Genomic DNA, 12,268 nt, shown 5'->3' with positions numbered 1-12,268 from the left:
CTCCGCCTCCTCTTCGTCTCTTCCTCCTCTCCTTCCAGATTTGATCATGGTGGTTTTCAAAGCTATGCAAAACTGAAAAGAATGTCATAGTGAAACTCCTTGTCCCATCACTCAGACTCAGCAACACTCACCTCAGAGCCAGTCCTGTTTCACCTGTACCTGGTGCCTCCCCGACCCTGACACCCCAGGCATCTGGTCATCTGTAAATATTTCAGGGTGTACTTAGAAAACTTATGGCCCTATTTTTAGAAAACATAATGACAATACTATGATCACACCTAAAAACAATTAATAGCACCCTGCCGGTGTGGCTTAGCTGGTTGGGCATTGTCCATGCAACAATCAGTTGCCGGTTTGATTCCAGGTCAAGGGTGCATGCCTGATCCAGTGCCGCTTCATCCCCGGTAGGTGCATGCAGGAGGCTGCCAATCAGTGTTGTGCTCTCACAGCAATGTTTCTCTCTCTCTCTCCCTCTTCCTTCCTCTCTCTCTAAAAATCAACAAACTATTCTTTAAAAGAAAAAAAAAATTAACAGCTGTTCCTTAATATCAGAAATAACCAGTTTCAAATTTCCCCAATTGACCCATGAACTGTTCTTAAAAAAAAAAAAAAAAAAGTTTGTTTGAATTAGAATCTAAATTAGTCCATATATTAAAATTGGTCCACCTGTCTCCTAGGTCTCTGTTAGTCTCTCAGCTCCCCATCAATCAATCTCTTTCTCCCTTGTGATTTATTTGTTGAAGGAACCAGGTCATGTGTGCTGTAGTTTCTCCCAGTCTGGCTTTTCCTGACATGTTATTTAATGCATTCTCCTGGTACTTGAGTCTAGAAGCCTGATCGGACTCAAGTTGGATTGTGTGGGCAAGAGCATTTCCTGGGTGGTGGTGTGGGCAGCACAGGCTCCTTGACAGGCTTTCTCCGGGGAAGCTGGCTCTCCTCGCCTGTCTCAGGATGTCCAGAGAGAGGCCAGGGCGGACTGCAGGGAGCAGAAGCCAGAGGCCAGTTCAGGACCCGCCAACCCTCTAACTCCTGTGCACCTACTGCCAGGACAGCCCCTCCCCTTTCCCCCTTAATCTCCTCCTAAGGCCAAGACCAGTGTGGGCAGGGAAGGCTACTGAACATCAGCCAGGAAGGGCAGGGCCAGCACCAATCCAAGCCTCCACAAGGAGTCAGGCTGAGCCTGGAAGGAGTCAGACAGCGGGAAGAACCCCAGAAGGTTGTGCCCTCTCTACCCTTCCTCCCCCTGCCCACAGTCTTGTGCAAGAGCCCCTCCCCTTGGCAAGCCTGAGGCTCCGTCACTGACAGTGCTCTGCTCTCTGTGCTGTGACCACGGCCTCCCCTTCTTCACTCCCTTCTTACTGACCTGTTTGCAGGACCTGTCCACCATCTAGGCTGAGCCAGTATGAAAACAGGAGTCTCCAGTCGCGGCCTGACAGGCATGCGGTCTGAGGCCTGTGTTGGGGGCCCAAGCCTGTGCCCAGGGCTGCGCAGGGAAGCATGAGACTTAAGGAGGGCCAGGGCCTCAGGGTTGCCTACAGACTGGTGTGCACCTCTCAGCCTCAGAGAGTCAGCAACTGAGGCCTTGGCAGGGCTGAGGGCACAGGGGCTGCTGGGCGGGGGGTACCCCCCTTCTTCTCAGAGCCACTTCACCACTGCCTGTATCCACTTCTATCTCACATGGAGCTGAAGATTCCCTGGTCCAACATCACTTAAGGAGGGCCAGGGCCTCGGGCTTGCCTACAGACTGGTGCACACCTCTCAGCCTCAGAGAGGCACCAGCTCACAAGTGAGGTCAGGAAAAGCGGGTGTAGGCACACATGAGTGCACACACATGCACACTGCCCCAGGCCAGCAGGGTGGGGACATTGCTAACACACAGGAAACTCCAAGCCCAGAGTCCTCTTCCCTTGCCCCTCTCTGAGAGACCCAAAGACAGAACTGGCCCAAGGACAGGACACGGGTAAAGCAGGGGATCCTGAGGAATCCATGGCCTGGCCCACCAGCCCCTGAATTATCGATCACTTTATTGTTTAAAGCAAGAAGGTGGTCAGAAAACCTTCCTTGGGCTAACACAAGCAGGACTTCTAAAACCCAGGCTCCCATGTAGAGGCAAGTGATGTGGTTAGGGCAGCTTAAAAGTATTCTGTGCTTCCTGGAGGTTCCTTCCTGGTCTTGTTGCATTTTTCTTCAATGTGTGTCTTAACTTTCTTTTTAAATCTCTAATCAGCTAAAGGCTGGCGGGAACTCCAGAGGAGAAGTGCCATGAGTCTAGCTCTGTGAGCTTTATCCAAAGTGATCATCATCCCATGCGCCAAAAGGTTGCAAGTTCGATTCCTGGTCAGGGTACATGCCTAGGTTTCAGGTTTGATCCCTAGTCGGGGCACATACGGAAGGCAACCAATCAATGTTCTCTCTTCTCTCTCTCTCTCTCTCTCTCTCTCTCTCTCTCTCTCTCTCTCTCTCTCTCTCAAATCAATAAGTATACCCTTGGGTGAAGATTTTTTAAAAAGTGGTCCCCCAAGAGAAGAGGGAAAGATGAAAGATGAGGCATATGTTGAGGTGTGTCCAACTTGGACCAGGGGGAGTGAGAAGCCTAGCATCAAAAGTTCCCAAGGTAGTGCTGGTGACGCTCAGCGCTTGGAGGACAATGGCTGGGGATCCCCTTTGTTTTCCAGGCGCGGGGACTGCCCAGGAGCCCACCACACGGGGGACCGTTAGTGCCACTGTGTCCTGGATTGGGGGAGGGTCACGGGAGGGGTGGACAGGACGCCTTTGGGTTAGCTCTTTTACTCTGGAAGTGAAATTGTGTAAGGGAATGACGCACAACTTTTGCATCCTCAAGTATTTCAGCTCTTTCAGTAGTTGATGCTGGATTTAGTTTGTAACTTTTACTTCATGCTTTAAGTTGGAACTGTCCTCTCCTGCAGAACCGGCACTGGGAGCAGAATAGTAGACCCGTTAATGATAAAGTTTATGCCTTAAAATATTTTAAGTCTGGCTTTTTAATATGTTCCCTCAGTAAATTTAAGAGTTTTTAAAATGTAAACCTGAAGCAATCGAACATTTCTATTTAAGCTTTGTTTGCAACTCCTCGAACGAGAAGATTGAATTTATAGTTAAATGCACTATTGGGGTTTTTTTTAATGAGGCAAATAAATTCTTTCTACATTGAAAAAAAAAAAAAGTTCCCTAAGACCCCCCCAGAGAAGGCGTCCAGTTCACACAGGCACACCTCTGTCCTGCCAGGCCCGTCCTCCGGGCACATCTGCAGCCCCTCCAAGTCACTTTTCCGAAAAGGACATGCAAACCCTGGCTGGTGCTTAAATGATGATCAGAAACCTGCAAAGGGGAGCAGGAATGGTGTTTAAATTATTCACACCAGATCTTCTTTTTTAGGGAAGGCTGCATGAGAATGCAGATAGGTTGGGCTGGCTACGCCTAAGGCCGATGATGAGGACAGATGCCACCCTGATAAAAAAAAGGGGGGGGAGGGGATATTTTTAGGGTTCTGAATATGGGTTCTGAAAACTGTTGTATCTGAAGCCAGATGAAGATTATGACAGACGGCCCAGGCTAACCTGGGTCTTTGTCAAGAGCTCTTTTATATTTATGGGACAGATTAGAAAGTAAGAAGTTCTAGAACCAATTCTGAAAATGAGGGCACTGAAAATTGCAATACTTCCATCTAATAAATGCAGACTTAGTTCAGGGCAGTAAGATCCTGACTAAAGGACTAGGGCTCTGGGACCGCAGGGCAGTCACGCGGCCGCCCCCCGCCCCCTTTCGTCCCCATCTTTATATGGGTGAGGTGTGAGCATAATGAGGAAGTACTTTAGGTCTTAGGAGACGAATCACCACATTATGTAAAGGTCATAAAATGTGGCTATAATTACATTTGCATCTCCAGCACAGGGACCCAGCTTCTTTGAGAAGGAACCTAAACCAATAGTTATTTGTGGGCCCTTACTCCCTGGGTCCTCACAGCTCCTTAGCCAGAGACAGAAAGAGACTTGCCTAAGCTCGTGGCCAGGAGCTGGCAGAGCCAGTGGACACCCAAGGCTTGCTCCAAGGCCTTTTCTGCTGCCCCAGGCTGCCCCCCTCCCCTGGTGCCTCCCACACGGGGAATGGGATTCACCTTTCTCATGACCCAGGACCCATGGTTTGCCTGCCAGCTGAACACTGAAGCACTGAGTTGAGAGTGGGAGGTCGGTGACCTGACTGCCTGCCACCAGATCCACTCAGAAGTGGAGGTCAAGCCTCCGGGTGCTGGCAGTGAGGCAGAAATCAGCTCTGCTATGCGCCGCGGAGTGTTTGCACCTAGTGGGGCAAAGTTCAACTCAGTGTATGTGGGGGTATCACCAACAGGGGCTTGCTGTCTCCCCACTCCCAACCGGGGCCCTGAGCAAGTCTCAGAGCAGGGCTGAACCAGGAGGGACAGAGAGTGTGTGTCTGTGTGTGTCTGTGTCTGTGTTGCAGGAAGGCAGGGGATGGTGGGCTTACATCTCCAATCCTAGAGTTTGCTTTTCCATCCTTTAGCCTCTCCATCCTTCAGCTTCGTTTCCTCGGCAGATTCTGGGTTCAGCCGTGTAACTGGAAAGAGACAAGCTCCAGTCCCTGTCGCCTAACGAGGCACAGTGATCAGTACTGTCATCATGGAGACTCTTGAGAGAGGGGAGCCTCAGAATAGCCGATCTGAACAGCAGGTGGTCCTTCAGCCAGTTATTGGGAAGCCCACGGGTCTCTGAAAATGTCTTTCCTTCCCAGGGACATTTCACGCCTGTTGATGTTAAAACGAACCTCACTGAACCTTATTGTACACACATTACCCTCCCGCCTCCCCAAAGGATGGCCTGGCAGTGGGCTGGCAGGAGGAAATGGGTGTGAGGCCCACGTAGGTGCTCGGAGGTTGCTGAGGACAGGCAGTATTACTGCTCTCTCTCACGGGCTGATGGGAGAAAAGGGCATGTGGAGGCAAGTCATTCATTTAAAGACTCACTGCCTGCCCCGCTGTGGTGCTCCCCAGGGAGCCGGCGCTGGCTGTGCTCCCTGCGAGAGCCACGGGCAGTGGAGAGGGCAGGACCCACTCAGAGCTGCACATCCCCTCACGTTGGTGGGACCAGGACAGGAGTGGTGGCTGGACAGCTGTCTGGACGGCTCCTCTCGTGCCAGGTCCTGGCACTGGCTCTGGGAAGCTGTGCCTCCATCTGATGCTCAGTGCCCTGCCCCAGCAGACCATACGTCACGCTCTCTTAGGGGAGCTTAGGACCCGTTGGAAAATGAGAGCCAGGAGACACAGAGACGGTGGCCAGAGCTCTTCGTTGTTCCTAAAGCAGCTCTAGCTCTGCAGCAGAAGCCTCAGCAGCCCTTCAGCTCCGGGTGCTAAAAGGACGGCCTCTGCACCTCACTGAGCGCTGCCTCCCTCAGCTCATGGCATGGTGGCGAGCGAGAATATGGCATCCTGAGGACAGGCTGTCCCTGAGGAGGGCAGGAGGCCTCCTGCCAAACAGAAAAGAGGAGCAGCGAGCAAGTAAGGGGGAGAAGTAGGAGTGTCCCTCCAGGTGTCCCTGTTGGGAAGCAGGAGGCCCGGTGAGGGCCTGACACTGCACAGACAGATGGAGCAGCAGCACCAAGACATCCTTCCCATCTAAGCCCCACATTTTATGCAGAAGGCCCACAGAGGGTATGATTCACCCAGGGTCACACGGCATCTTCAGAGAGGAAAGCGGGGCCCAGACTCCCAGGCCAGGGTGCCTTGTGTGACATCACTCTTTTCTCTGACCAGCACCATTCTGGGTTCAAGATCCACCTCTCTCAGGCTGCAGGAAATGTACTTTATCATTGCCCACCTGTAGCAGCAAGTTTTCTATACACAGCAGTGTTAACAGCTGGTTAATTTCCACCACCTTCTCCTCTTCAATTTTCAGCAACTCATGCACCATGTTACATTGATGAGGCTGCCTAGTTTATCAACCTCCACAAGCATTTCCAGAATTTCCCGCTCTGCTGGGCACAAGACAGGACCAGAAGGGACTAAAACCAGTTCTTGGCTTGGAGTGTAGAGAGGAAGACAAAATGCCTGAATTAAAAGACAAAGGACCATGTGGGGGTTACATTCCTGTTTGAACTTGGTCAGAGCGCTTAAGTCTGAGCCCTAGGACTTTTCCTAACCTCAGGCGAGGTAGGAATTTCCCCTGCCAGCCTTCCCTTTCCTCCTATCACCAACCTGTCACCATCACCACGCCCATCCTGGGGTTCCTGCTATGTCCTTTGTCCTACCCTGGCCCATGCTCATCCCTTCTGTTCCAGGCATGTGCACAGGTGCCTGCAGGCCGCACCACGTCTCTCCACAGGCCAGCAGGCACCTCTAGGCCCTTCCAGGGGCTTCATAGGAGACAGCAATAGCTCACTCCCCCATGCCCATGCCCACTGGGCAGCAGCATCCTCCGAGCACCCTGGGCTGTGCACCCCATGGGGAGTCTGGTGACCATCCCTCAGCCAGCTGGCCAGGCCCTGCTGTCCACTCTGGAACCTGCTCTCTCAGCCCAGTCAGTCTGGACTCTTAGCAGTGCCGGCATGATATCCAGGGGACACTGGTCTCTGGCTTATAGTTCTGAAACCGTGTTATCCTCCCGACCCCTCACAGTGTGACCTTTACACCCCAACCCTTTGGCTGGGACTTTGGACAGCCTCGGATGCATTCTCTTGATGTCTCTTGAATAGCTCCTGCCTCTCTGTGGCCTGGTTTGCTCCCCCCTGCCCTCTTCCAATGTCCCCACTCAGTCAACCAGCCTTCCTTGCCCAGCCTGGTCCTCTTCTCTGCTCCCAACCTTTTGGGCCAGAACTGGATATTAGCATCAGCCATTAGCCAGAGCACTCCCTAAAGTCTTCCCATAGAACAGCTCCAGGAAGGGTGGCTGAACCCCAGCATTCAGCATGGCTGGGGCTGGAGGGCCCGGGCTATAAGCCCTGGGCTGGGGCCAGGGGGGGTGGAGGTCACCTTCATCCTGCCAACAGTGACATCTTGTTGCAGGAATGGCTTGAGGCTCCCAAATCCACATCCTCTCTTCTCTGCACAAACAGGCCAGGCAGCTGCACCCCTGAGCCCTGGCTGCCTCCAGCCCGTGGTTAATTGCCAGAAAATAATGAGCCCTGAGGTCATTGCCGCTTAAACAGCTGGCTCCATCTCTTCCTGTTTGGCCTGGGTGGTTCTGAGCTCCCTGCCCTCCCTCGCCTGCCGCTGTAATCCTCTCACACACAGTCAAGCGGGGAGCCTCCAGCTGTGCTCTCCCCGCCACTGACTTTGGCAGCATCTCGATTCTCCTCTCTTCCTGCTGCCTCGCTGCCCTGAGACCACGCTGTGTTGCTACCCCCACCTGCCTGGACACCCTGCCTCGATTTTCTGATGGTGGCTTGGTGCCCTTCTGTAACGGAGACAGAGGAGGAACGCTTAGCGAAGCTCCCTTCTTTGTGGCAGAATCAGTCCAATGGGGAAATTCCAAAGTCCAGTTGTATAAAGTTCTTTTTTTTTTTTTTTTATTAAATAAATCTTTATTCAGATTATTACAATTATTTCTCCTTTTTTCCCCCATAGCTCCCCTCCACCCATTTCCCACCCCACCTTCTGCCCTTACCTACCCCCCACTGTCCTCATCCATAGGTGTATGATTTTTGTCCAGTCTCTTTATGAACCCCCCCATACCCCTTTCCCCCTGAGAATTATCAGTCCACTCCCTTTCTATGCCCCTGATTCTATTATATTCACCAGATTATTCTGTTCCTCAGGTTTTTAATTTACTTGATTTTTAGGTTCACTTGTTGATAGATATGTATTTGTTGTTCATAATTTTTATCTTTCCTTTTTTCTTCTTCCTCTTCTTTAAGAATACCTTTCAGCATTTCATATAATACTGGTTTGGTGGTGATGAACTCCTTTAGCTTTTTCTTGTCTGTGAAACTCTTTATCTGCCCTTCAATTCTGAATGATAGCTTTGCTGGGTAGAGTAATCTTGGTTGTAGGTTCTTGCTACTCATCACATTGAAAATTTCTTGCCACTCCCGTCTGGCCTGCATAGTTTCTGTTGAAAAGTCAGCTGACAGTCGTATGGGTGCTCCCTTGTAGGTAATTAACTGTTTTTCTCTTGCTGCTTTTAATATTCTCTCTTTGTCTTTTGCTCTTGGCATTTTAATTATGATGTGTCTTGGTGTAGTCCTCTTTGGATTCCTTTTGTTTGGGGTTCTGTGGGCTTCCTGGACTTGTAAGTCTATTTCTTTCACCAGGTGGGGGAAGTTTTCGGTCATTATTTCTTCAAATAGGTTTTCAGTATCTTGCTCTCTCTCTTGTTCTGGCACCCCCATAATTCTGATGTTGGTACGCTTGAAGTTGTCCCAGAGTCTTCTTAGATTATCTTCAACTTTTTGGATTTTTTTTTTTTGCTTTTTGCTTTTTCGGTTGAGTGTTTTTTGCTTCTTTGTATTTCAATTCTTTGACTTGATTTTTGTGTTCCTCTTGTCTGTTTTTGGGTCTCTGTATAATATTTTTTATTTCAGTCAGTGTATGTTTAATTTCTAGTTGGTCCTTTTTCATCTCTTCGAGGGTCTCGTTATATTTATCGGCCTTTTCTAGGATATTCTTAAAAAGCCTTATAACTGTGGTTTTGAATTCTATGTCCAGTCGTTTGTTTTCCTCCATTTCTTTTGTTTGTGATCTGATTCTTAGACGCCGCATTTTCACTGCTTCCCTGGGTTGGTAGATTTGTGTGCTAGGTTTCCAATTTGGCCTAGTGGGTCTGCCTCCCCAGTTAACCTGAGGTGGACACTCTTGGTGCACCCCTTTGTGGACTGTGTGTACAGCCTTGTTGTAATTAAGTCTTGATTGTTGTTGGTGTAACTGGGAAGAATTGACCTCCAGGCCAGTTGGCTGTAAGGATCAGCTGTGTCTATGCTGGGAGAAGTCCGGTGCTGGAGACAGCCTTATAGGATTAGACTTGCCAAATTGCAATAGCCTCTGTGCTCAGCTTGGATGGGGTGGAGTCTCAGTCTTGGCTTCCCGTCAGCCTTGCCCTTGCGCGCGCACGTGTGTGCCTTCAGTCCTCTGCCTTCCCGGCTCCCGATTCTCCGCCCGAGAGTCCAGACTCCCCCCACAAGAGCGTGGGTCCCCAGGGGCTCGCCTGGAACTGGGGTTCACTGCAGTCAGAACTGGGGCTCACTTCAGTCAGAACTGGTGTTCGGTGCCGTCAGGAGCCTCTCACTCCCTTCCGCTAGGGAAAGCCTGTGGCAGCCTCCGCAGCCTTTGTGCACACTGGCGCAAGCGGACTTTCAGTCCTCCGCCTTCCCCGGCTCCTGAGTCTCCGCCCGAGAGTCCAGACTCCCCCCACAAGAGCGTGGGTCCCCAGGGGCTCGCCTGGAACTGGGGTTCACTGCAGTCAGAACTGGGGCTCACTTCAGTCAGAACTGAGGTTCAGTGCCGTCAGGAGCCTCTCACTCCCTTCCGCTAGTGAATGCCTGTGGCAGCCTCCGCAGCCTTTGTGCACACTGGCGCAAGCGGACTTTCAGTCCTCCGCCTTCCCCGGCTCCTGAGTCTCCGCCCGAGAGTCCAGACTCCCCCCACAAGAGCGTGGGTCCCCAGGGGCTCGCCCGGAACAGGGTTTCAGTGCAGTCAGAACCGGGGTTCAGTTCGGTCGGGGGCTCCCTTCCCCCTTCCGCCAGAGAAAGTCAGCCAGGCTCTCAGCCGCCCTTCCTCTCTGCGCGCACAAAGCCCCTTTGCCGTACCTCCAATTCTCTGTGAGCTTTTCTCTATCCTTCTAGTTGTAGAATTTTCACTCAGTCAGCTTTCCTGCGGTTCTGGATGGTGTCCGTTCTGTCTTTTAGTTGTAGTTTTGAAATTGTTGTGCGAGGCAGCAGTTTAGGTGTTTACCTATGCCGCCATCTTGGTTTTCCTCTGTATAAAGTTCTTGAAACTTACCTTGAGTGTGGTGCCAGCCGGTGCCAAGCTGCCCTGCGTCATGGCCCCGGTGACAGAACCGCACCTGGCCTTAGCCTGTCCCGTGCAGCGACGGAGGTCCATAGTCCCTCTGAAGACTCGGTTCTAATTCGTCCCGTAATGTCACCTCAAGAAACATCACCGCAGGCTTCCTGCAGAGCTCCTCCATCAGGAACGCCGGTTTGGTTGAGAAAGTGCCAGCTTTGTTCTGGATCTGGATTTTGTTTTAGGAAATATCCAACTTCCAGTTCAAACTGTTCCATTACAGAATTAAAGGAAAACCCCTTTTGGTAAATGGCACAGGGGAGATGACTGCGTCCCACTCTGTGCTCACCAAACTGGCTCCTCCTATGTTTGGGGTCCAGTTTGGCATCGTCTGAAGTAGCACCATTCTTATCGAGGGCTCTGGGGGCAGAGGCTACAAGAGCTTCCCTTGGAATTCTTGCTCTGCTTTCTGTCCGGCCAAGACTCAGGCGGCCCCTTCTGGAAAACCGGGGGCAGCCCTGAGAGCAGGGGCAGGCCCAGCACAGGGGGAGCTGGGGTGGAGGGGGTAGGCTCACACCCATGCACGGGGCCTGCGGAGACAGAACAAGATACAGGTCAGGGTGTCTATAGTCCCGGGAGCAGACCAGCGTGAGGCCCGCCAGTCAGATCGGGTTCAAGGGTGTCAGCAGTGAGGCCACAGCCAGGAACTCCTAGCTCAGGGAGGGCTTTGGGGGCCTTGCAGAGCTGAGGTTGGTGGCTAACAGCTGCGGAGCACAGATGCGGCCGGGGCAGCGAACGCAGGCAGGGGGAGTGGGGATGAGTTTGGAGCCAGCAGGGAGGTGCAGCCGTGTCCGAGAGGAGCTACAGGTCAGGCACAGCCCCAAGGCCCTGGAGTGCATGCATTAGTGCGGACACCCTCCCGGGTGGGAGTCAGTGCAGCCACACACTGTCCCGTGGGCAGGGCAGCTCCCAGGAGGGCAACAACCTGGCCTGGGCGGCCGTGCCTGCCGCCGGCTGGCGAGTGCGGCTCACCTCGTGCTGTCGCCATGAGCTCTGGAGCAGGAAGCAGGTCAGATCGCCGTAAAGCATAACTCCCCTCCCATCGGGTCCTCCTAGGGGTCAGCAGGGCAGGAGGGGCTACCCACGGGCTCAGCCCCACCGGCAGGGCCCTGCGTATGGCCCTGGAGGTTGCACCTTGTACAAGGAACCAGAGGACGCTGACGTCAGCTCGCCCAGCTCACTGAGCCACATTTTTCTCATTGGAGCACATTTTTCTAATTCACACCAAGGTGTCAGAGGTCACCCGTCCAGAGCCAGCAAGTGGCAGAGCCTAGACTCAAAGCCAAGTCAGCTGACATCCCACCACCATCCTCCAGTTTTCAGGCCTGTGTCAGGCGCCCAGGCTGCTCAAGCAGAGAGGACCCAGCCACAGACCTCTTGTCAGCCTCCTGCTCACACGGACAGCATTCAGTACCCCCCGAGGACCCAGGCACACACAGCCCCCTTCGTCCAAAGCCCTCCCCATGGCGGGAAGAGTCTATGGGGCCCAGGGAACATGCCCACTTGGAACCTGCCTCTGCCCTCCCCACTCGAGACCTCATCTTGGGGGCCAGGAGCTTGGGATCCCTGTGCAGTCAGCCTGAGCCTCCATCCAGAGCCTGCACAGGGTGCCTAGGCTGGTGCCCCACCCTCCTCCACACCCCACCTCCTCCACACCCTCACCCAGCGGGGACAGGCCTGGGCCTGGGGAGGGACAGGCAGAGCTGAGACATGCAGGCCTGGGCCGTTCCTGGTACAGCATAGAGCCAGGGCAGGAAGGGAGGACCCAGGACAGTGATGGGCAGGCCTGGCACCAGGACTGAGACCGTAGGTTTCCCTGCTCCCTCGGTGCTGGAAGACGATGAGCTCAATCCAATGGCTGAGGGAGAAACGGCTGATTCACTTAACTTGAAAGGAAGCCTGCTCTTGGGTCAAAGTTCTTTGTCTGTGAAATGTGCTCTCCCCTGTGTCACTTCAGTCCTGCCCTTGCCAGGCCCTGCTGGGCTCTGGGAGCGAGGGGGCAAGGCCTACAGGCCCATGAGCTGAAATAGCCCCTGCCCTCCTGCTACCCCCACCCTGTCAACTCTTGGGAGCCCATGCCAGCTGTCTCCTTGCCCTCAGACCCTCCTGCCCACTTTCCTGCCATACCTGATGAACCCTGGCATTTCAGAGCTCACCCACAGATGGGCAGTGCCTGGAGGGAGGAAGAGGCATTACCAACCAGTGCCCGGGAGTAGGGGCTGTGCTCGCCCACAAGGGGCCAAT

General features: G+C 53.1%; 1 protein-coding gene across 3 annotated transcripts in view; it reads left to right on the top strand.

Moving 5' to 3' along the window:
- TSPAN11 (tetraspanin 11) overlaps window positions 1-12,268 on the top strand; it is a 68,131-nt gene that overhangs the window by 34,104 nt on the left and 21,759 nt on the right. The window lies entirely within an intron of this gene.

Source organism: Plecotus auritus, assembly GCF_963455305.1.
Source record: "Plecotus auritus genome assembly, chromosome: 3".
NCBI classification, from domain to species: Eukaryota; Metazoa; Chordata; class Mammalia; order Chiroptera; family Vespertilionidae; genus Plecotus; species Plecotus auritus.
This window is presented reverse-complemented; position numbering and strand designations above follow the sequence as displayed.